The 25,572-nt window shown below is 43.0% G+C and overlaps 1 protein-coding gene across 9 annotated transcripts in view; it reads right to left on the reverse strand.

Annotated features, from left to right (window-relative positions):
* The window catches only part of ATXN1 (ataxin 1), a 383,702-nt gene that overhangs the window by 175,193 nt on the left and 182,937 nt on the right, over nucleotides 1–25,572 (reverse strand). For 7 of the 9 annotated variants that reach the window (XM_045847140.1, XM_045847137.1, XM_045847132.1 and 4 more), the window contains one exon: nucleotides 16,790–16,849. The exons of the other annotated variants lie outside the window; for them this stretch is intronic. The gene's annotated coding sequence lies outside the window, so the exon portion shown is untranslated. The remainder of the gene's footprint in view (nucleotides 1–16,789; nucleotides 16,850–25,572) is intronic. 9 annotated transcript variants of the gene reach the window in all.

Genomic DNA, 25,572 nt, shown 5'->3' on the forward strand with positions numbered 1-25,572 from the left:
ATAATGAAATCTTTTTGGTTCAATATTTGCTGCTGTTCTTCCTTTTGTTGCCAAACTGATAAAGAATTTTCTATTATATTCACATAGAAATCTTCAACTACAGAAAGTTCTTGAAATTAATAAATTTCATTAGTGGATTGGATGGAATGGAATGGATAGATGGATGGGTAAGAGGTATCACCCAATCCTTCTGAGCTTCCCAAGGTCAGAAGGAACCCTGAAAGGTTTCTCATACCTCCAGGAAACACTAAAATGCACACATGCAAGACAAATATTTTTCTTAACATTTATGAGAAATGGGCTCAGTCACTATTTTAGTGTTTAATGACTTTTACTGTATGAAAACTCTTCCTTATACTTAAGTCTCTAAAGCCAAGTTTATAATTTCTCATGCATGCCTGATACAAGGTAAGGTTTTTCTCAAATGCACCCCTCAGAAAAGACCAGGTTCCCTTAATTTCTCAGTCCTTATAAAATTTATCATATTATCTGTGGCATTCTTAAATATTTCATTTTATACAACAAAGTAGTCTTTATGGAAAACATATTCTCTTGCAAATACCTCAAACGATGCTAGTTTTGCATGCTTATAAGAGTTACCAAACAGAATTTTTTCTTTTCAAGGAAGAAAACAAATTTAACTAATAATTATTCTTGGGGTTATGACTTCACAGTTGTAAACACTAGATGTCAATATAAATTTTTAAAAAACATTTTAAGGTTGCTTTCAAAAGCAACATAGTAAGTGGTTAAGTTGTACAGTTTGTGAACACATGCTCACTGGAAGGATGGAGGAAAAAAATCTCTTAATATTGTTTAGTACCCATAGTTACAGTAATGGTCTGCAGTATATCATACTCATTTTAACGGTGGGCGTGACTAGGTGATTTGTTTGGACCGCCAAGGTATTAAAATGTAATCAACAGATACAGGAATGGGTCTTGTGGTTTGGGATGCAAGTTCTGGTAATGGCGTCATACACAGACTCAAAACATATTGCATTCAAATGACTTAGATGTAAACCAAGATGATATGCCTTGGAAAACTATTAGATGACTCACAAAGAGGTTCAAAAGATAATGAAGACACTGGTGTAGGTGAAGGTTGTAAATAAATTATTTCACATAATATGAAAGTAGAAAAATTATTAATATTTCTGCATTAATCTATATATAATTTCAAACATGTTTTGAGACTAAATAAATATCTTAAATACAAATTTGATTGTTTCATCTAAATCTCCAAGTCCTTAAATATTTATAGTCAAGCTGGCAAAAAACAAAACAAAACAAAAAAACAACACTAAAAGGATGAAAGATGTCTTAAACTTGAACTTACGTGGTTTATCTCAGGCCAACCCATCTTCTTGATCTTTGGACTTGAAGACTCAACAGCCTACCTAAAATATCCACTAAAAAAAATGTCTCACTACCTCACACCCCTTTGGATGGGTACTACCAAAACCACAGGAGATAATAAATGTTGGCAAGGGCTGTGGAGAAATTTGAGCCCTTATGCACTGTTGGAGGGAATATAAAATGGTGCGGTCACTATCAAAAACAATATGGTGGTTCCTCATAAAAATAAAAATAGAATTACCATACAATCTAGCAACTCCACTTCTGGGTATATACCTCAAAGAACTGACAGAAAGATCTTGAAGAAATATTTATATACCTATGTTCATAGCATTACTCAAAATAGCCCAAAGTGGAAACAATCCAAGTGTCCTTCAACAGTTCAATGGATAAATAAAATGTGATTTACACATACAATGCTGTATTTATCAGCCTTAAGAAGAAAGAAAATTCTGACACGTGCTACATCATGGATGAACCTTGAGGACATTATGCTGAGTGAAATAAATCAGTACAGGACAAATACTTATATGAGGTATGTAAACCCGCTTTCATGAAGCCTCTAGAGCAGTCAAATCCATAGCGACAGAAAGTAGGACGGTGATTGCCAGGAGCTGGGGGAAAGGAGATGGGGGGCTGCTGTTTCACGAGTGTGGCGTTTCAGTTTTGCAAGATCAAAAGAGTTCTGGAGACGGATGCACAACACAAATGTGCCTGACAATACAGAAGTACATAGCTAAAAGTGATTAAGATGACAAATTTTATATTATGAGTATTTACCACAATTTAAAGAAATAAATTGCACACTTTATGTGTCTCACGTACACCTTAAACGCCACATTTTCAAACCTCAGACATGTGCCTGCCCCTCCCCATCTCTGTGAAGGACACGTTCATTTCCTCAGTGGCTCAAACCAGGAACCTGGGAATCATCCTAGTATTCACCTCCCTGGTCTTCATACACATCAGCACTCTACAAGTTCTGCATAGCTGACATGGAGAACACACTGTATCTTGAACCCAACTGCTTCTCTCTGATATTACTGTGACCGTTCAAGGCCAAACCACTATCACTTCCTATCTGATCAACTACAGGTTTTCTACCCCATATTCCTGTTTTTCTTGTCGTCCTCCCATCCACCCTGCATGCTCAGGCCCTTACGTGACCTTCCAGGCACTAGAATAACATTGAATCTCCTTGGCAAATGCGAGGCTCTTCACTCTCTGTAGCTTTCCAACTCTAACTTCATCTCTTCTTACTCTTCTTCTAATTTACCCAAGCTTACAATGGTGCATGTTCAAGCTCTTCAAATGTGTCAAGGACTTCTCATCTCAAGATGTTTGCACGTGCCCTTCTCTTGGCCTGTGCTATTTTCCCCATTCTATGCCCCTTCTCATACTCGGTTCAATGGCATCTCCTAAGAGAGCCTTTACTTACCCACCCATCTTAGATCCATGCCTCCCACATGTTATTCTTTCTCATGTGTCACCGTTTTCTTTCCTTCATTTCTAAGTATATTTGTTTACATATTTATTATCTGTTTCTTCTGGTATAAGCTCCATGGGAGGCAAGGGTCTCTATACACAGCACAGATAAATTAAAGATAATAAGGTCAGATAATAAAAAGTGTTATAAAAAGATTAAAGCAGGTCCTGGCTAGTGCGGCTCAGATGGCTAGGGCATCACCCGGTAACTAAAAGGTTGCAGGTCCGATCCCCAATCCCCAGTCTGGGTCTGGGCACGCAGGACCCCCAGTCAGGGCACATATGGGAGGCAACCAGTCAATGCTTCCCTCTCACACTGATGTTTCTATCTCTCCCTTTCTCTCTAGAAACAATGAAAAAACTTCTCCAGGTGAGGATTTAAAAAATATTAAAGTAAAGTAGGAAAACTAGAGTGCTATTTAGGTAGGTCAGACACAGAAGGCCTGATTGAAGTGACTTTTGAGTATTCATCAGGTCATTTTCCAGTTCAAGCATGTTCAATAGCTCATCTGACTTTGCTATTTATGGTTATTGGCACAACCGTGCTTCGAACCATCCAGGACTGGAACCCTGGTGTCCCCCTGGAAGCCTTCTGATCCTTCTCTCTGCATACCCTATCTGTCTTGTCTGTTCTCTCTGCTCCCTGTGCTAATCTAAATCATGTTCTGTCCTGTCACTTCTTGTCTGGAAAATGACGTTACTCCCCGCTCCAGTCTATCCTATGTGTGCATGCTAGATTAATCTTCCTAAACTGCAGTTTCAACTTACCCTTTTGTTTCAAAATCTCTTGTTGCTAGTTCCTTTTTGCTTCCTGACTGACATGCAGAGTTTTCACCCTAGACATTCCAGCAGTATGATTTCAACTCACCGCTCCAACTGTATCTCACTTTCCCCATCGCAGGCAAGTACAGTGCTTTGTGTTCTCAGCATATACTGTTTCCTACAGTCTGTGCTTTCTGGCTCATTTGCCTTTGCCACAACTACCCATCCCTGTTGCACACTACCCCAAACCTTAAGTCCAATTTCAAAATAACCTTCTCCATGAAAATTTTCCAGATCTTTCCAATCAGAAGTGACCACATCTATCTTAATGCCCTGAAGCATGTTTTTGCATTAACTATACACTTGATCACGCTCTGCCTTACGTCATAATTACTTGTGCTGATTTTCCAGTCCCTTTTCAGATCATGAGATTCTTAAGGACACAGGCTGTTGGCATCACCTATGGCCTCATTACTCAACTATCACTTTGTTCATCAAAGCGTGGTCCTTGGGCCAGCAGCACGGATACCACCTGGAGCTTCTCAGCAATGCACAATGCTGGGCCTCACCTCCGACCTACAGGGTCAGAATGCGCATTTTAACAAGCTCCCTAGGTGATTTCTATGCACTTGATCGAGCTCATTGAATACTGGACTGGCTGAACTGACTAGGAAAACACAAAATCAAAAACAAATCATAATTTACATAATTCCTTCAAAGATAACTGTGAGTGAATAACACTTCTCTCTATAAATCTATATTAAAGCTATACAAGGAGAGCAGAAGATTAACTATATATCAACCTCCTAGGTGGGAAAACAAATTTTGTCTTGGCCAACTAACAAAGTTCTAGAAGATTTGGTAGTTTTATAAAACTTGCATATTTATGAGTGGGAAGCCACAGAGGACATACCCACTAATTACTGATTATATATTCTCCTTTAATGAGTTGATTGGCTATGAAAGTACTTACATCAAAGTTTTATAGGCTTCTGTTGCATCCAGGAGATTTACAACATAGATGTGCTACAGGTGTAAGATTTACCCTAATTTGATGTTGCAGTAGCACCACTTCATGTGTTCTGTCACAAAGCTTTGGATTTTTTCTATGTAACAAACAAATCATAGTAAGGAAACAGACTTGCTGTGACGCGTACTCAACTACTGCAAAGTAGGAGCTTCACGTTTGGGACCAGTTGTGGGAATCCAAAAGGCCTCTTAAAGGGCACCTTGCTGGCCACTAGAGGGCGTTAACACATGAATAAAATTACCCTGACTTCAGGAATTCAAACAAAAGGTACCTTGCATGTGAATTCACAGGGAAACTGCTTCCATTTTCCATTCCCCTTAAAAAAATGGACCAGGAGCTGAGAACCTCAATGGTCTGGAAATTACATCTAACCTCTTTGCCTTGTAACACAACAGTCATTTACGTGAGGAAGCCCCAGTCCTGGCATGCTGCAGGACTAGGGGTGACACACAGCATGGCCTTTGGGTTGCTCTATTTCCATTACTCAGAAATCTACACTTTCCAGGGTTGCCTTCTTCCTCCTCAGGACCATCCACCATCCTAGCAACACAGAAAGCCTGAAACTTTGCCCTGCTTGTCCAGACTGTTTAGTAATGTTCTCAGAAGTTCAGATTGAGAATATATTCGCTGCACAGGTATCCTTCAGGGAGGAGAAAGTGAAGGGAGGTCCAGAAGGACTGGAAAAAACCGTATTCATTCTGAGAAGAATTCACTCTGGGGAACAAGATGGGTCAATCTCTAGCTACCTCACTGCCTCAGTGGCTGCCCCATAACCAGGGGAGCCTCCCAGGTTCCCCCTCCTTCTGCACCTAAGCTTAGAAGGGCAAGGCTCTGACCTTGTTCCCCCATCTCTCTCCTCAACAGGTCCCTGTAATCTTCTCGCAGACTCAGGGGTTTAATCACCAGGCAGGCGCCTGCGGCAGCCAGGTGTTAGCTGGCAGCAGAACACAGGAGGGCCCCCCTGCACTGAGCCGCACACAGCCGGGGTGGGAGGGGGGTGTTATCACCCTCACAGCCAGCTCCTCAGAAGTTCAGCCACCACGCTGATATGAAAGGTTTTACCAGAGTTTTCTTACACAGGTCTTAGTCAGAAAGCACCATTCGTTTGAGTTTCTGTAAATAACTCCTGCAGAAGACCCTATGTGCTCTAATGTTTTATATCTGTGGAATTTATTAAGATCACAGTACCAGGAAATAGCTTACTGTGAAAATGAGAACATCTTGAATAACCTCTCAACCCTAAGGAAAGAAACGCATTCTAGCCCTGGCCAGTGTGGCTCAGTTGGACCACCTTCCCATAACCAAAGGGTTATGGGTTCGAGTCCTAGTCAAGCACATACCTAGGACGTGGGTTTGATCTCCAATGTGGATGTGTGCAGGAGGCAACCAATTGATGTTTCTCCCTCTCTCTCTCTCTCTCTAAAAAACAATGAAAAAATGTCCACCAGTGAGAATTAAAAAAAAAGAAATGCATTTTCTTTTTCTAATCCTCACTGAAGACATGCTTATTGGTTTTAGAGAGGAAGACAGAGAGAGAAGGGAGGCGAGGGAGAGAGAGAGAAACATCGGTGTGAGAAAGAAGCATCTATTGGCTGTCTCCCATATGCGCCCCGACTGGGATCGAACCCACGACCTTTTGGTGTACAGGGATGACACTCCAACTCACTGAGCCACCCCATCAGGGCTGTGACTGCTTTTTTAATTAAAAGGAATCACTCTGTTTAGTATTTTCTCTCAATTAGAAAGTTGTACTCCAAGGATAATGTCAGCACACATAGTTTTCAAATATTAAATTAAAAAGAAAGTATTTCCAAGTTCTAAACATTTAAGCACACTCTTTTTAAATATAAAAACAACTGAGGAATGCAAACCCTTTTTGTCTGTCAATATGTCAAAAAGCAAAGAGGAACAGAATGGGCTGAGAGAAGCACAGGGCTGGCCCTGCAACCTGCTTTCTCAACAGGCTCCGCCCACACGCATTCAGACACCCACAGCAGCGGCTGACCTCCCTCCTGCTCTGGGGGGGACCAAAGCCAGAGACAGCAGCAACAGTGGAGCGGACATGACAACTGTGACAGGAGAGTGGCTCAGACCCTCTACCCACCGCCACCACCAGCACCACCTAACCAGAAACAAACAAGAAGAATTGCTTTCTAGGAATCTGTGAGTGGCTGTGGTCACATGTCCTCCTTGCACTCAGGTTTCTTTTGACCAAATATTACATAGCAAGATGTGGTCTAGAGGCCCTTGGGACTCACCACTGAAACGGAGGCTTTGTAAGTAAAGTATCTGTTAGGTATCTGTTCCTTTAGTGCCAGCATATTTCAAAAGTTCAGGCAATGGCTAGGGAAATGTTTGGGACATTCAGAATCTTCCCTATGCCAACTGAGTTAATCTCACACAGGAATTTTTCAGTTCCTGCACTGAGAAGACATTAAATACCCAGCATCATGTTTATCTTCATTAAAGAGCCAACGTCCTTTCAAACAAAATCCAGCAGGACAGAGATTAGCGTTCGTTCTAATGGAAAGTGATCAAAAGCCCAAGATGTTTTGGTTAGCTTACTCTGAAGCCTGTTCCTGCTTTAGTTTCTATGCAAAGTACATCAAAAGAATATAGATATCACCAGAGACTCGAAATGTTTCAAGTCCCTAGTACTAGTGAGAAACTACTCGAAACTACAAAGGATGGGGAAACAAAATATTAAAGCCGACCTTCTCCCTGCAAAACAACACATAACAACCTAAAAGTAGTTCAGGCTTTCTGTTTAGATACATACCCTTCCCCCACTCCAAAAAGACAGAGGCTTCTAATTGTCTTCCCATTTCAAAGGACTCTGACTTACCAATCAGTCTAATAAGCTGTTGTGATTTAATGAGTATGAAATGATCAGGAATGCCAAGTGTCTTCCACACCCAGCGGGGCTCTCTGCCTTGATTGGTATGAACAAGAGTAAGGCAAGGAGAAAAAGATAAAACATATGCTGAGCAAAGCACAGCAGCTCAATGTGAAAAATAAGTTGGAAGCTCTATCTGCAAATCAACATGGAGAGCGGAGAGTTCACAGACAGGAAGAGCAGCTTTGAGCAAGCAGCATTCGCTGTTCGGATGCCAGCTGGGGTAAGCAGGAGGGTCAATCCACCAAGAGCAGAGGCAGAAGGGCCCTGGCCACGTGAGGGAGAAGGGCATCAGAGCCCTCCCCCACTCTCAGAGTTTCTGCACCTCTGGTCACAGCTGTCTGCTTCCCAGACCCACAAGGAAAGCAGAGAAGAAAAGCAGAATATCAGGAGTTCTTTCCTCCCTTGGTGGTATCTCTCCAGGTCCAGCCTGTATTTGGGGAAGAAGCCCTCTGGGGCCAACGGACTCCCAAGCCCTGGGGGCTCAGGCACTCACTGTGATTCCCTGGGGGCCTCCACAGCTTCTCCCATTAGACGGCCCTCTGCCACTAGAGACCAACACCTATGACAAGTGGCATGACTAGCCAAAGACAGTAAAAATGGGAATGCAACACATGCTTCCTGTCTCTCACCAAACAGAATTCTTTCTCCTTGCTCTCAAATCAAAACTAGCTCTCACCTGCCAGACCAAAAAGACCAAGAAAATGGTGTGCAGAGGCTTTGAGAACTTCAGAAAAATTGTCACCTTGCAAAAACTTGACCAACCAGCAAAACAGGACCACCCATTTCCTGGAGCCGTGGGACGGTTGAGCGTGACAGCCACGATAGCAGGGGACAGCAGAGGGGGAGCCCTCCCTTACCGAGGGCCAGACGCAGTAACCACACATTTAATTCCACTCTCATCCACATTTAAACCATTTTATCTCCACTAGAGGGCCAGGACAGAGATGAAATTTCAGCCAGATGATTTTGCTGCTGGTTGAAGACCTGATCTTAAACCTTGGGGAGTGCTGGCAGGGAAAGAAAAAAGGAATGGGTGCAAAGGCTGCGGTCACGGCAGCGCTGCTACTCACAGACAGCTCCCCTTGGTCTCAGGCTATGCCCCCACTGCACCTGAGAAGCTCCGGCTCAGGATGACAGTGTTACTAAAATAAGCTGAAAGAAAACACACAGACCATAGGGCACCATCAACTGTCAACTGGGCTCAAAAAAAGTCACATATCTCTGACTCCTCCCCTCTTGTCTTTGTTCAAACAGTCACTCCGTTTTGATCGCCTCTTTCTTTGCAGTGTCTCCCACGTCTGTCCCTTTGCAAGGCTCCCACAACCACGTTCCAAGTCTTATCTCCTTGTGCCTGCAGTAACTTCTTCACCAGGGGCCCCCTCTCTGGGTTTTCGTTCCACCATCTCATGGGCCATGAACATAGTTGTAAAGCTAATCTCACTGAAACACAATAGCTTATCAACTTGCTGAAAAATCTCCATTGATGATCAACCCCCACCGTCCACCCCTGTCACCCCTCCATCTCCCCCCATTCCAGCGAGTCCCTCTCCACAGCACTGCCCTGCCCTCATTTAAATACTGACAGGCAGAGAGTTCAGGCCCCTCCCTCTCCACCTCTACCACCCCAAACCAGAAATACACAAGCGCCATTTTCTAGGATCTGCTAGGGCCGTGATCACGGGTTCTCCCTGCACTTGTGTTTCTTTTAACCAACTATTATTCCATAGCAAGATGTGGTTGAGAGGCCCTGGAGTCTGGTCAACACATGTGGCAGGACCCCAACCTGCCTTTCCAATGTCTCCCCCCACTGTCTCTCTATGAACCTACCTCTCTCCATGTTGATTCATACATATAGCTTGCAACTTACTTGTCACATTCAGCTGCTATGCTTTGCTCAGCACATGTTTTGCTCCTGTTTCCAACTACATCTCCATGGACTTGGAGTGGATGCTGCCTGTTCGGCAAGACCCAGGGTGTGAGACAGCAGGTGCAAGTGTGAGAAAGCCTGATGGACCTGGGTTGGAATCGCGGCAGTATCCTGCACAGGTTAACCTCTCCTTATTAGGGTTCTTAATTTGTAAGTGAGGACAGTGACCTCCACCTTGTTCAGAGGGAACAAGGCTAGAAAGGCAGGCTCGCACCCGGTAACACAGGAACTGGGAAGTAAGTGATGTGGCTACACCAGGGCTGAAGTCTAGAAGGCTGGGGCTTTAGCATGAGCTCAAATGCCAATTGAACTGGACCTTATCAGTTCATATCTTTATGATTTTTCCATTTGCCATAGCTTATTAGTGTAAGCTATGTTGATATTTTTTATTAATACTTTTAATTTTAGTAAATATTTTATTTATTTAATTTGAGAGAGAGAGAAGCATCAATTTGTTGTTGCACTTATTCATGCATTCATTAGTTGATTCTTGTACGTGCCCTGACCAGAGATCGAACACACAACCTTGGCATATTGGTACAATGCTCAAACCAACTGAGCTACCTGGCCAGGCCAATTTTAGTAACGGTTTTTCAGCTGGATTTAATTTTTCCAGGGCTCTGGGGGCTGTCATGTGCACTACTGCTATAAATACTATCAGGCATAAGTGAAAATGCATTCTTATGTTCGCTCAGTCTTTCACCCGACAAACAGTGACTGAGCACTACTGTGTTTTGGGTGGGAGAGGAACACAAATGAAAGAGAGGGCTGGAATGACATGAGCTGTAAAAAAGGCTGCATACCATGTCTAGGACATAGCAGGTGACAGGTGTCCCTCCCAGGACAAAGTTGTTGTTGTTTTTTTTCAAAGATTTTATTTTTATTTATTTTCAGAGAGAGGAAGAGGGAGGGAGAGAAACACCAATGTGTGGTTGCCTCTGGCATGCCCCTAACTGGGGACCTGGCCCACAACCCAGGCATATGCCCTGACTGGGGATCAAACAGGTGACCCTTTGGTTTGCAGGCCCACACTCAATCTACTGAGCCACAGCAGCCAGGGACCAGGACAAAGTTTTGAAGCATCTAATTGCTGTCACAAGTCTTCAGTTCTTCTCTTTTCCCCATGATCAGGAAGGAGCCTTCTAGATGGCAGGACTGAAAAATCAAAGCAGCCTGCACCCCAGAGGTCCACAAGGAGGACAGCCATTCTGGAGAGACCCCAGAGTCTCAGCGGACACTGCATGAGTGGGAAGCAAACTTTTATTGTGTTAAAGCCCCGTGAGTGTCTAGGCTTGACTCTTTCCACTGCATGAGCCCATCCTACCCCGACTAACACAGCAACTTTCATTTTCTCAAATTTCACTGATTGGCAATTAATCATGTGATAGTGCTCACACTTGCTGCCTGTTATTTCCTTTAACTTTCTTAATTTTGCCTCTAATCATGCCTTGCCCCTCCAGCTAGGCTAGAGCCTCTCGAATACAGCAGCCTTGGCTTCTTCGCCAGGGCTTTCCTCTTCACCCTCCCCCTCATGCCCCTCCCTCCCTTTCCCCGCAAAAGTAGTCATGAACCCGGCACCCAGTAACTGTTTAACTCATAATCAGTTAACTCTAACTGATGACTTAATATTATCGCATTAGGAAAGAATTCCCAAAATATAATGAAAATCACTTATTTTCATTAACCAACACCACTCTGCCGGTATGGACAGTTAGGAACTAAGTGCAATCACTACGGTAAGACTTCAGAGGCTCGTCTGGGGATGAAGCTTCAGTTGTGGCCTCGGGATTCTAATGCCAACCATGGGCAATCACAGGCTATCATTCACACTCATTTAGGTCGATCCCAACGGCTGTGACCCTATTTAGTGATAGAGGTCTGGGCTTCTAGGATTCTCATTCACTTGTGAACATCATTCTCTGAAAGCGAGCAGAGAACAAGTTACGGAATCAGACAAGCTGAGAGACTCTAGGCCCTCGGTTTCCCTACCTTGTAAAGGGAGAGGTGAAAATGTATCTTGTAAGACTGTTGTGAAAATTATGCAAGTTAACATATGTAAGATACTTAAAGTCGTTTTCAGTACAGTTGACCCTTGAACAAAACAGGTCTAAGTGCACAGGGCCACTCACACACACTTTTTTCCAATAAATACTGTAAATGTATTTTCCTTACTATTTTCTTAATAACATTTTCTTTTCTCTAGCTTACTTTATTGTAAGAATATAGTATATAATGCATACAATATATAAAATATGTGTCACTGAACTGTAATGTTATTGGCAAGGCTTCCTTCTCATCCACGATAGGTTATTAGTAGCTAAATTTTTGACGAGTCAAAAGTTAATGTGCAAGTTTTCAACTGCATGGGAGAGAGTCAGCACCCCTAACCCTGAATTGTTCAGGAGTCAACTGTAGTAAAATACAGCAGTACCTGGCATGTTGTGAGTCCTTAGAATGCTAATGTTATTATTAACTGAGCAGCTACTACAGGGCAGATAGTAGGGAAACAAGGATGAAAAAGAGGCTGCCCAGTTCCCAAGGAGTGTACATTCCAGTAAGGATTATATGTTAACAAGTAAGTGAACTGAAGTGTTACAGAGCCGCAGACCGAAACAGAGAGAGAGAGAGAACACACAAATTAACATATAACAGATGCAAACAGGCACACACAGACGCACACACACACGTGTGCACATCAACTGGCAACTGGTGAGTTAACAAACAAGAAAGTGCTCTTCACCTTGGAAGAAGGGAGGCTGGGAAAAGTAACAAAACTGAGTCTTACAACATGAATAGGTGCTTGCCAGGCAAGATGGTACCGGGACCTCCAGGAAATTAAGGGGTGTACGAAGAGGCAGAAAACAATACTCACTCGCTTATTCATTCAGTGAATGTTTATCAAACGCCTTCTATGTGCTTGGCACAGTTCTAAGTACCAGGATACAGCAGTAAATGAGACTGACAAGGCTTTTGCTTTCACTGAGCTAGTATTTTAATGGAGGAGACTAACAATAAACCAGTGAACAAATATATAAAGCAAAGAGCTAGGAATAAACACAGTGGGTAGATGGCTAAAGTGAGACTGGGGGCAGACTCCCTGACTAAAGTGTAGAGAGTGAGAGATGTGAGCAGAGCTAGAGGGGAACTCCATTTGCCACCCCATTTTCTCTGCAGAGGACGTTCCCTGAACTCTCCCGTCCTCTTATTCCCTCCGTTTTTCTTTCCCAAAGATGTGCAGTGAGGATCGGGGTGGGAGCTAAAGCTAGCATGGTGGTCCATGCCTCTCCCTGGGTAATGTTAACTCCACTGGGCACAGTTAACCTACCACTACGCACAGTCAGAATTCTGAGCACAGGAATGGGGTGGTGAGGTGGATTTTGGTGTCTTTCTCCTTCTTTCTTCGCACACACAGTGGCCTACTCAAAGACTCAAAACTCTCCTGAAGGTGAACTGTTACCAGGCCCAGACTGGGGAATATGGAGGTAGAAGTCCATTTTTGGCTCTCAACCCAAGATACATTTTCTAATTCAGTTAACTGTTATCAATCAAAAAAGTTCATTTTGGCCTCCATCTGCCTTATTACACTTGTCTTATTTCTCAGTTGGCTTAGAACTTGGGAAAGGAGGAGAACTCTTAAGATAAAAGTTTTTATACAATAAAAGCCTTCCTTCTCCCAACAGACACCTCAAAACTAAATTAGGAACCACTATCCAAATCTTTCAAACCTGTCACCTTAATGAAAACTCCTTCACGTCTCTTACTTAATAGCTCCAAAGACATTGCTCAGTATTTGACTGAAAAGTCTGGCCCAAACAGTATAATAAGGCGAATTCAATAGAAGTAGTGAACACTGGGGGGCTGGGCTGAGGAAAGAGTGATTTCAGTGACAGCGTGAAAATACAGGCTGCACAGTTCATGGCTGGTAGCCACAAAGAGGAAGATGGGGAAATGTGAAGCCTTGAGATATTTTTACCTTGTGATTTCATATCTACTGAATACATGTTTTTAAAAAACACACTAGAATAAAGAATTTTTTAATTTCTCTTTTCTCTGAAGAATTCAAAAAACACTCAACTTATTTACATACTTGCTTCACAACTTCCTTATGAGACAGGATGGGACTATATTGTTTTCATGAAGAGATATTGATGGCATGGTTACTATCTACAGGGCTCAGTTCTGAGTATCGCAGAAATTTAAAAAAAAAAGACAAAGAATAAGATATAGTTCCTGACCCTGAAGGACTCATCCTCTACCTAGAAAGATTGCTCAGGCCCCCAAAACTTATGCATCAAAAAAGGAAATCCAAGACAAGTGTCAAGTAGACGGCAAAGATTTTTCAAAATGCTTCAGGAGTTGGGGTGGGGGAACCTCTCTTGAAATCAAGAATAATTACCTGGCGGGTCTCACAGATGAGAAAAATGTTAAAACCCCAGCTACACACACTGGAGCAACCACAACCAGGACCTGCAGCTCGGGCATAAGCTCCCAGCAGACACGCAGTGCATGCTGCACCTCCTCTGCAGCCCCATGTGCCCGGCACTGGTTAGTGTCTCCTGAATCTGCGGAGCACATTTAGTGGGTGCTCTGTCTCCCCAGACTGCACACTGCTCTGTTTCACTGCCCACATTCCAGCCAGGAGCAGCTGACCACACTGGACAGGAAATGCTGAACCCACTGCACCTTCTCACAGAGCGACTCCGCTGCAGGGAGGGTGAAAAGCACAGACTCTCCACCTACTTTTGCTCACTAAGGCAGAGAGGTTCTGCCAGCCCTGCTGGCACACCCAGGGGCCTGCAGAATTTTACTATAGACACTGCCTTCTCCTTCATCCAGTCCCAAGCTCCAGAGAGAAAGGAGGCAAGTGTTCACAGCAGGGATAGATGGTAACAATTACGAACTCCACATGCTCTACAGAAGGGAAAGTCAGCCCAGGATAGGGTAAAAATAAATGGGGGTGTCAGGGCTGCACTTGTCCTGCCCAGGATATGCTGGCTGCTACAGTCATTGTATTTTTTCTGGCTGCACAGACATGTTGCTATGGAACCAATACATGCCACTGCTACTTGGCCTCTAGCAAATAAAATCTCAGCGCTGGCAAGAGCATTTCCCTAGGTTTCCCTTAAAGGGATACCATTGATGGTGAGCACAGTGCAAGCTTAGCTAAGAACAACAGCAGCATTGTCTCAGGGTCCAGCCCTGCTGCACAGCATGAAACGGAGCCCAGCCACTCGTGTTTGACAAGGTATACAGGTATGTGGCATGTGGATTTGCATGGTACAAACCCAAAGTGTGGGGACCAGCCCTGCAGCTGCTTTTTAAGTAAGAAACTCATGGCCTCTGTTTGTATCGAGTTCCCCTGCCAGCCCCTGCCACTGGTAGAAGCAAAAAGCTTATCATATGTTGGATAATAATTTGATGGCTCCTGACTGTCAATGTCAAATGACTTATGACCCCAGCAGAGCCACAAGTGGTCAGCATCAGCTCAGGTGGTCTTATTTTATCCCTTTACCATTTCTTAACCCTCTCTACCAGTTCATTCTTTACTGAAAGAATAGTACAAGTAGGCATGAAATCCGGCACCTCCTCACTTTCTGAAGGTCCTTAGTTGTCCTCTATTTTAGTCTTATGAGCCTCCTGATGCCACAGAGACCCTTAAGCCCCCTGACCCACCCACCAAGAGCAGCAGATCTCAACGACCCATGCCGTACGGTGCTGTGCTCTGGGCATAAACCTTTTGGGTTTTTTAAGGTAAGAGGAGGAAATGGGAACCCTTGGGTTCACACTTCTAATGAATGCACACTCATGCATACCAAGCATATGGGGCCAGGAGAGATCTATGTCAGAGTCATAAGTCGGTGAATCAGCAACCCGTATTCTCAATTCCGCTCAGGATGTTGGCAGAAAGCAGACCATCTCTGTACCGTAATAAGGAGACACATTAGGTTCCTTAAAAACAACTGTGGTTAGGGCTGAGAAGAAGCCTCTACGTGTTAAGGTAAAATGATTATGTTGACGAGTGGAATGAAATAGTAGACTCGGGCTCTCAGTACTGCACTTGAGCCAATGCCTGGTGGGATAAAATGTTTTGGAAACAAGTGCACTTAGCTCACCAATGTCAGTGACCGCGATCCAGAGCCAGATCTAGCACAGGAATCTTTGACAGAACCATGGGCAAGTCCACCTTCTGGGATTCCAGTGGAGAACTGTGTTCTCACACTTCTCTCTATCACACTCACAACTGAATGCTCGTGTGAAAAACAGTATAGCTTTTTGTTTTTTTAAATGAAGAAATGTTCCTCTGAAAGTCTCTATGATGGCAGGCCAGGTTCGCACTATGCTATGAGAAACCTGTTAAGCATTACCCTGCAGGTGCAGGAAGTCCTGAGTGGGGGTGTGCAGGGCTGCAGCTGGCCAGTGCACAGCTGCATCACAATCTCTAGCTGCAACACAGATTTAGCCCCAAGTCTCCCCGCATAATGCGGCATTGCAAATGCAGTGGTTTGGGAAAGGTGGAGAGAAAATGTGCCCTCTCAGAGGAGGTCCATCACAGAAGTACTCCAGGACTGTCCCTTCCACTGCTTCTCCTGGTAGTAGGCTAGTGTGGTTTCTAGAAAATTAGACAGCTAAATTTGGACACTCCTAACACTTGCCTTGGATGGATGTTACTGTTAGTTTATCGGTATTACCTCAGGTCCAGCCACCTATAACTCTGTATCCTTAGAAGGAACTGGGATTCAAAAGACAGTTCTGTGGAGAGGCCTGGGGGAACCAGAGACCATGCAGCTGGGAGTCAAATGCCTCTCTCGTGACCCCAGCCCCACTGCTGTCTGAGAAGCCCTCAGGCCAGGGGCGTGAAGCCCTGTGGGCCGTGGTAACCGTTGTAAATAGGGGCTTTGGCCAGATGGACTCTCGGGTCGCATCTAGTGCTCTCTCTGCCAGGGCATTACTGAAAGGGCAGCGCGCCATGTGGACAAAACAAATGGTTTCCCTTGCCCACGGCCGTGTTTCTGTGCAACAGTCACTGAAAAAAAGAAGCTTCCTCTGTCATCCTCCCTGCAAGCTGTTCAAGGTAACAGCAGTGATGGTGGCAACTCACAACAGGCAACACGTGTGAACAGCAAAAAGAAACAGCAGAAAAACACAAGGGGGAAGCCACCGCCTCGGAAGGGAGACAGAGATGTGACGAGTAGAAGAACATCTTGGTTCCAAAGGGAAGAAAACGTCTGGAGAATATGTGCTGTCAGGCACTGTTTCTTAGCACGGCAGTGACTAGATACGATTTTGATGAGTGTAAAAATACATAAAACAGTCAAAGGATCACTCACCCTACGAAGACAGCAGACTGGTTTCTCTGCACCCAGAAATGAACTAATTTCTTTGGAAAACTGGAAGAGAAGAAGATTTGCACAACATTAAGTCCATTCTGTAACCCAGCACAGGCGAGCAGGCCTAGAGATTATGAGAAGTCCTAGCCCCTGGCACTTTGGCATTTACTAGGTGCACAGTAAATGTCTGAGGAACAGTGGATGCACACTGCTGTGGCTGACTGCATGAATTTTCAAAAAAGGGCTTTGAACAATTAATATCCAGAAAGCAATCCTATAAGTGATTCCTTTATCACAAGAGATGTGAGCATGATGATGAAGGAACATGAACTGTGGTGCTTAAGAAATGCATTTTTAGGTGGGTATTTTAAAATGCCACGTCCACATCCCCACCATGCGGCTAATTGGAGATGTATCAACAAGGAGCCAGAGTGCCCGTGACTGCACTTTGCCCTTTCCCAGATGGAAGACCCACAACTCCACGCATCCCCCACTGAAGTCAGTGACCCCAAGGGACCCTATAATTGGGCTCAGATGGGAATGTGGACTTGGCAGAGAGGCGCTGGGGGCCACGTATCAGGCCGACTGAGTAATCCCGTGAGGAAGCCCCGGTGCCTGAGATAAAGTGTGGGAAAGAACCAAGATGATGTGCACGCTGGAAGAGGAAGCCTGAAAGACAAAGGGAGATAAGGGAGTGACAGCAACAGACTGTGTAATCTATATCACGTAAGGAACCAAGCTCAAGCTCCAAGTTGTAAAAAATTTGCAGAGTGTCTAAAAGATGCCTTTGCAGGTTTGGGGGCTGGGGCGGAGATATGAGGCAAAGCTGGGCTAGTTCCTGAAACAGACAATTTTCACAGGATCCCAAAGCGTTTGGGAGGAAGTCTAGGAGCTCTATGAAGGCCACCGCTCTTCCTCCCTTTTGCTAGAAGGAAGAGAGGTCTGGCCACCAGGGCAGTATGGGGAGTCTTCTCCTCAGCACGTCCACTGGCAGCAGATTCTCAGGCCCAGTTTCTCAGAACCTGAAAGGCATGCCTCATGGTCCCAGAGAGAAGGCGCCACTGTATTGTCAGACTGCGCCAGGAGAGGTGGGGGCTGCCGACATGATGAGATTCTGCCTCTTGAGAAGTTTATACTCTAATTGAAAACATGACAGGTAAACAACACAAGCAGTGAAAGATAGTACACACTGGTAAAACCTCTGAGCACCTTCTTTTTAAAGCAACACTTTACAATGCACTCACATACATTAACCTTTTCATCCTAAAGGCAGACAAGATATCTACAAGAAGCATCGTGAAGACCACAAAACTGATTTCAGAGTCAGACCTGACTCTGAATCACAGCTCCATCACACAACAGCTGTGTGATTCAAGTTACCTAAACTCTCGGCACCCTCCCCTCAGTGGCATAATGGTAATAAAAATACCTACTTCATACAGTGTCTCAAGTTCCTAGTGCAGTGCTTGCTTGGCACACAGATGAGACTTAAAAACAAAAAGCTTTAATGCCATGTGGTACAACATGTCTACATATCTGTAGCACTAGAGAAGGAACACACGGGAGAGATTTTCATAATTCATAATTTACCAAAATGTCAGTACTTGCATTCTTTCCCCCATCCTCCCCGAAATTAGTTAAGAAAAATGAGAACAAAGTAAAACTGTTTACTGTGAATAATTAGATAATGTAGATAAAGCAGAAACCACACAAATAATAGAAATCGGCAGAAGTCCCGTTAATAATTACTATGAACATTTTGGTATACACGGCTCCAGGCTCTCTCCTGTGCTTAGGCACACACAGTATATTACATATATTACATATACATACATACTATTTATTCACAATATACTGTGATAGTCTTCCCATTGTTTTGCAGTCTGAAAACATTTCATCTGATATAGCGTAAACCTCTTTGAATACCAGTACACCCACCTCCATGGCAATTTTTAAGGACATGTGAGAGCACTGCACTGGAAGGAGTGAACATTGAATATGTATTTGTTGAATTTACAGAATCTACCAAAGTGTCCCATATTTATGAGAAAAGACTATATGTGAGGTAGCACGTGGTTCTTTTTTCTACATTTTTGTCAAGATTGCAAAGGCAGATTGTATAAACAAGACGTGTTAACAACAGAGATTGTTTGGTTTAAATGGGAGTAGCTTGAAGAATACTAACTAGCACTTATACATAGCAAATATCACAAGTTACAACATTCAGTGAGTTTCCAATATATTAAGAGGAGACAAAATGTTAAAGACTTGGGCTAACGATGGACAGAGATGCCCATTTCAAGTGGGAGATCCCAGGACTGACAGGGAAGCGTCCCCACTTTCAGTCTGATCACAGTGCATTTACTCAATGACACAGAGAAAGTTAAACTAAAAAGTATTAATTCCTGAGTGACCTTAAAATCATAATCACATTGTATGAACTTCAAGACCTTACAAAAAAACAGACTTTACCATCTTTAGAAGATATCAAGAGTTGGAATGTGTGTGCAGTGTTAATATTTCTAACGTAATTTCCTTCTCAAAGAGAATGGTGGGTTGGTGTAACATTTGTGGCAGTTGGCTTGAGCTGCATGGCACAGCCTGGTACTCGACTAAGAAAACTGTGCTCTACCCTACACATGTGACTGACTAGCAACACTCAGAAAATACCGCCGTTGGGAGGAGGCTGGGAGAGTGAATATATCCTCACAATCAGCAAAGAGCATGGAGCTAATTCCTCCTCCAGTTATGAATGTAACTAACCCTTTCTAAACGCTGCCAACACTGCTCCTACAAGCAGGCAGGCGGGCGCGGGGGTGGGGCCTGGGGAGGCAGGGCAGGGATGGGCAGAAAGCAGCAGAGAAAGAAAGACAGAACATGCTGTGGCAGCAGAGAAATGCCAAATCAGGCACCAACCGGAATATCCTGGAGAGGTCAAAAGTGGAGAAACAAAGTAAGGAAATACAGTTTGATTTCTGAAACCAGAATCTACAATGAATGAACAGGTGAGATAACCTCTTCACATGCTACCTCCCAACAAAAGTTCCCTAAAAATTCAATCCCTTGTCCAGTTTATGCAATTTTCAGGGGAAATGACAATTTTTGGTGGGGTTCATGCTCTTGTAAGAGGCTTCTATTATTCTACTTGACCATGTGAAATAGAATCGGCATTAGGAAATAAGAAGAGAGACCATAAATTCCAGCATCAGACGGAATCAGAGAAAGCATCTCTTTGGCCACTCGCACTAACACTTCACTTCACATGGGACATGGACTAAGCTGTTCTTAATGGATCTCTTTCGATGGTACAATTCAGGAGCCAAAGGAGAGGTCCCTGGATCTAAAATGAACTTCTTATAGGAACAGTTTTTGCTTTGCTTAATCTCTCTTGTGGTCACCGCTTCTCCCTGAGACAGAACCAGATGGTGAAGCTGTGCTGTGTGCTATGTAACGTCCCCATTACTCAGTCAAAGCTGAACGACGCACACTGTTCAATTTGCTTTCCAAGGGACCTTCACATCCTTTGATGGTCTACACGGGATGGCCCAGAACACATTCTGCATCGCAGGCCTCACTATCAAACACTGTGGGTTGGATTCCAACATCCGCATCCAATTGTGTGTCTCTGGTAAGTACAACCTGTCCCCAAACACTGTGCTGATACTATCTATTCCACACTTGCAATATATTTTTGAACTAAAGACTTCGGGAAATTTTGTCTTGCCAATGTATAGTGTCATCCTGAGTAAGCAATGGATTCCTTAATATTAATAACCACCACTTATGAGTGGCTATTTTGTGCCAAGTTTTCATTTATTAGCTCTGATCCTCACAAAACCTCTGTAAAATAGGTTCTATTAGCCCACTGCACAGATGACAAAAACAAGGTTCAGACAAGTAACCTATCCAAGGTCACTTACCCAATAAATGACAAAGCAAGAATTCAAAACCAGGTTTGGCTTAGTTTCACAACCAAAGAGAAAAGAGATAATCATGGCAAGGTGCATGTGGATTTTTAGAGGAAAGTTGCAATATGTAGGAGTCTGTCAAACACAAAAAATAAGCACTTGCTTCCTCTCAATAATCAGATATTACTTTTTCGGGTTATTTTTCAGGAGCAGCAAGCAAGGATGCTAGAATGAAGTTTTCCATGGCACTCAGCAGTAAGTTGTGCTTCAGCCATCCGACAGGTGCCAGACAAGCGTTCTTCAGGCAGAACAGCAGGACCGAAGTGCTGACAGTCGCAGGGACACAAAATGTAGCCTTGGCAAGTCAGTCTAACAGTTACTCTTCATCATTCTGATTATGAGCCACAAGCATGCAATCAACAGCATAGAGACGATCTCAAATGATCTCCATCAGCATTTTACTTAGTTATCACAGCGTGGCAGATGAACACATTCTCATCTGACCTAAACGCAATGTCAGTGACTCAAACACAAGGTATGTGCAGGGGCAATAATGGCACAAGAAACTGGCTTTGCTGAAGGCCACTGATTGTAAGGGATGCATTTTAGTTCATAAACTTTTCCATTTTTTAGGTCAGAATATATAAATAATATTTATGCATTTAATAAATTTATCCGGAGTCTAACTCGATTTAAAGATTTAAGTAAATTTACAAATTCCCCACACTTAATACTACATGTTGTACAATTCTGTACAAGGAGCAATTTTCAAATTTCATTACAAATTTTTGTGGGTTGCATCGCCCCCACTAAATTGTGGCCCAGCTCCAGGAGCATGATATTTATATCATTTACCTCTGTATTCCTAAATCCTACCCTAGTGCCTGGCATATACAGTAGACATGCAAAATTTGCAGAAATGAATAAATTCTAATTGGATCGTCGATAAGAAGGTATGCTTACTAAGTGCTTGACTGACCCCAATCTGTTCTCAGAAGTCACTCATACTTCATAGGGCAGTATCTGAACTTGTTCACGAAATGAAGTGATGGTTGTAAGTACAAACCATGAACTTCAGTAGAGATCTGTCTGTAGGGAGTAAAAACGTACTAATAGAACAACAAGGAAAGGCTGCCCTCATATCAACCAAAGAAAATCATTTGCAAAGCGACTCACACCAGACTGTTTTTACATTAAAGTCTGTAACTGAAGGGGGAAGTAGTATTCTGGGAGTGGTTTCCAAGGAAAGTAATTAAAATCACTACAGGTTGGAGAACCAGATCTGGAAAAAAAATACTCATTATTAAAAAGAAAAAGAAAAGAGGTCAACTCTCCTTTACTTCTCAAAAAGTAAAGAAAAAAGGCTACAAAGTTTTTAATATATCAGCACTCTGACAACCAATGCCTATCACTTCGCTAACTAATTTTAGTTCAGGCAGTAATATTCTATGTAACAGGACAAGAACTCCATTTCTCCTTTAGATAAATGTTATATCTAGCAAAAGGTCCCAGCTCACCAGATTCATCCATGACTGGGATCTCATTGGAATTACACCAAATGACTACCCTGCCACTCTATGGAAGAAGACACCTTCAGGCGGATGTGGCTCACAGCTTTGTGAATGTCTGGCTGTCTGTGTTTGTGGGGGTGTTATTTGTGAGTGAGTGAGTGAGTGTGTGTGTGTGTGTGTGTGTGTGTGTGTGTGTAAGATTTCCAATGGTATCAAAGGGCATTATATACAATATTTTAAAGTCCAAGTTTAATATTCTTGAATTGCCAAACACACCATATAGACTCCTTGAAGACAGTGTCTATATACCTTAATGATTCTTCCAGCAGTTAGCATGTCTATAGTATGAATGGTCAAAAGGATGTGAACAGAAGGCAGAGAAAAATCATCTAACCAACAGTATTGCAAAATTCCAAAATTGGCAATCACTGCCTTAGCAAAGCTGCACCTCCGACTTGTAGGGAGGGGGAAGAGAGGCAGATGCTATTTTTAGAGTGAAGGCAGAAAGCTTTCTGTGCCCTACCCTTTAGGGCCACGTCCCTGCAGTACAACTCTTCTCTCTGCAGCTAAAGATCAGAGCTACTTCACCAAAGTTCAGTGTAAATGGGAAATATCACAGAGGAAAGGACAGATTAGATACTGTGACTTTAAAAAGGGCTGCCTGTGTTAGAAACATTTGTCACATCTGGCAGAGGCACTGGTGCTCTGGATGCAAAAGCTCGTGCCCCAATCAAATAACAAAGGCTCATAGAACACAGATCTGGACACAAAGTTGGAAGTTCAGTATATACTTAAAAGCATAATATCTTATATCTATGTGAGCTTTTTCAAGTTTCCAAAGTGCTCAAGTATAGCATGAACAGTCAGTCAGCAATCAACACCACTATATTACAATTTTAAAAATGGTATCTCTTAAATGTCTAAAACAGCCAAGGACTGGCAAACTTTTTCAGTAAAGGGTCAGAGAGCAAGTATTTTAGGCATTTTTACTCAGCTCTGCCATTGCAGCACAAAAGCAGCCGTGACAATACTACACAGATGCACATGGCTATGTGCAAATAAAACTTTATTTACAAAACAGGTGAGGTGGGATACAGGTCACCATCAGAGTCTGTCAACCTTTGGTCTAGAATATCATTATACAGTTGAACAACGTGAGTTTGAACTGCATGTGTCTACTCATGCACAAATTTTTTTCAATAAGTATGTGCAGTACTATAAATGTATTTTCCTCATGATTTCCTTAATACATTTTCTTTTCTCTAGCTTACTTTATTGTAAGAACACAGTATATAATACACACAACATACAAAGTCTGTGCTAATTGATTGCATATGTTACTGGTTAGGCTTCTGGTCAACATAGGCTGTTAGTAGTTGCACCGTCAGGAAGTCAAAAGTTACACGCAGACCTTCAGCTGGGCGGGAGTCAGCACTCCAGCCCCCTGAGCGGTTCAAGGGCCAGCTGTACTGGGGAATTTTGAGGCACAATCTCTGCTTCCTACTTTTCCCCCAAAGAGACTATATTTTTATTTAGTACAAAGTTAGATGGCAATATCACACAGTATCCAAAAGCAGTGAATATCTTATCTCTGCAGTATCCATCTACCACACTGAACTTCCTTTCCAACAAGCAGGAAGGGCAAATCTTTCAATGTCAGGTGGAGTTTTCCAGAGTGGCAAGTCCCTGCACACCCATCTGTGCATCACAGTGTGAAGAGGCTGCCCCACAGAACCCCAGGCAAATGCTCACTAGCCTCTTGAAGTAGTGCATTATCTAGGCGAGCAAGAAGACTTCTGTGCAACAAAAACTCACCACTTGATTAAACAGGGGCACAGGACTAGAAGTGATATTTCTCCAAAGACATACAAATGGCCAAAATGCACATGAAAAAAATGTTTAATGTCACTAATCATTAGGGAATTGCAAACCAAAACCATACCCCTTAGGATGGTTATTATAAACAACAATAACAACAACAATAAAACAAATTTAAAAAAGAAAAGAACAGCAAATAACACGAGTTAGACTGTGGGGAAAATGCAGCACTTGTGCACTGTTGCTGGGACTACAAAATGGTACAACTACTACAGAAAACAGTATGGTAGTCCCTCAAAAAATTAACTACAGAATTACCATATGATCCAGCAATTCCACTTCTGGGTATACAGCTAAAAGAACTGAAAGTAGCCACTTGAACAGGTACTTATAAACCCATATTCATAGCAGCATTATTAACAACTAGAGGGTGGAAGCAACCCAAGTGCAAATAAACAAAATATGCTATATACACACAATGGAATATTATTTGGCCATTAAAAGGAAGGTAATTCTGACACAGGCTACAACATGGGTGAACTTTGAAGACATTATGCTGAGTGAAATATCCCAGTCACGAAAGAACAAATACTGTATGATTCCACTAGAGTAATAATACTAATTCCACTAATAAGAGTTGTCAAAGGCCCAGAGACAGAAAGTAGAATGGTGGTTGCCACAGGCTGAGGGAAGGGGAAATGGAAAGTTATTGCTTAATATGTATGAAGTTTCAGCTTAAAAGATGAAAAGCATTTTGGAGATGGAGAGTGGTGATGATTATACAACAATATGAATGTACTTAATGTCAGTGAATTGTATATACTTAAAATAGTAAATTTTGTGTTACATATGTTTACCACAATTAAAAAAGAAGAAAAAGAGACTTGTGATTACTGAAGGGAGCTGTTAAGGTGATCTGTTTGGAGCAGGATGTTCCAAGAAGGTCCACGTCATTCAAGCTTGAGAGGGCTGGCCTGTGGGGGGAGCTGAGGTGCTGTCACCTGGCTTCAGGGTTCCAGGCAACCAGTAACATTTGAGCCTCCACATCTAGCAATCTTTCAGACTATAGAGAATATGAGCGTTCCTGTGATTACATGTCCAGAATGCATCATAGTCCTTTCCAAGAGCTACCACCTCAGAGATTCAACTCGACAGTGGATCAAGAGTACAATCAATGACAGGCAGGAAGAGTAGTTAGGAAAGTTCACCATTCTGAGGGGGATATAGGAAAGAACACAGAATGACAGTGAAAACCCAGAGCCTGGGTAACCGAAGTCTCTTTCTCACTCTGACCCTGCTTTCCTTGTTCACACGTAGGGCCACTTTTAGTTGACTCTCTTGAAACATAACTCTTCTAATTTTGCATAACACTTAATACCAAATATCATGCACAAGAGGTGACCTCATGAAAACTGTCCCTATTTGCATCGCACTATTCCACGGATTACTCAGGTATCAACCTTACAAAAGCCAAGCTATTACAGGGCTTCATTACCTACTACAAACAGAATGATGCTGAATCATGGTTTCTCAACTGAAGAAAAAT

Source organism: Phyllostomus hastatus, unplaced genomic scaffold, assembly GCF_019186645.2.
Source record: "Phyllostomus hastatus isolate PE091 unplaced genomic scaffold, TTU_PhHast_1.1 phas_contig_524, whole genome shotgun sequence".
Lineage (NCBI taxonomy): Eukaryota > Metazoa > Chordata > Mammalia > Chiroptera > Phyllostomidae > Phyllostomus > Phyllostomus hastatus.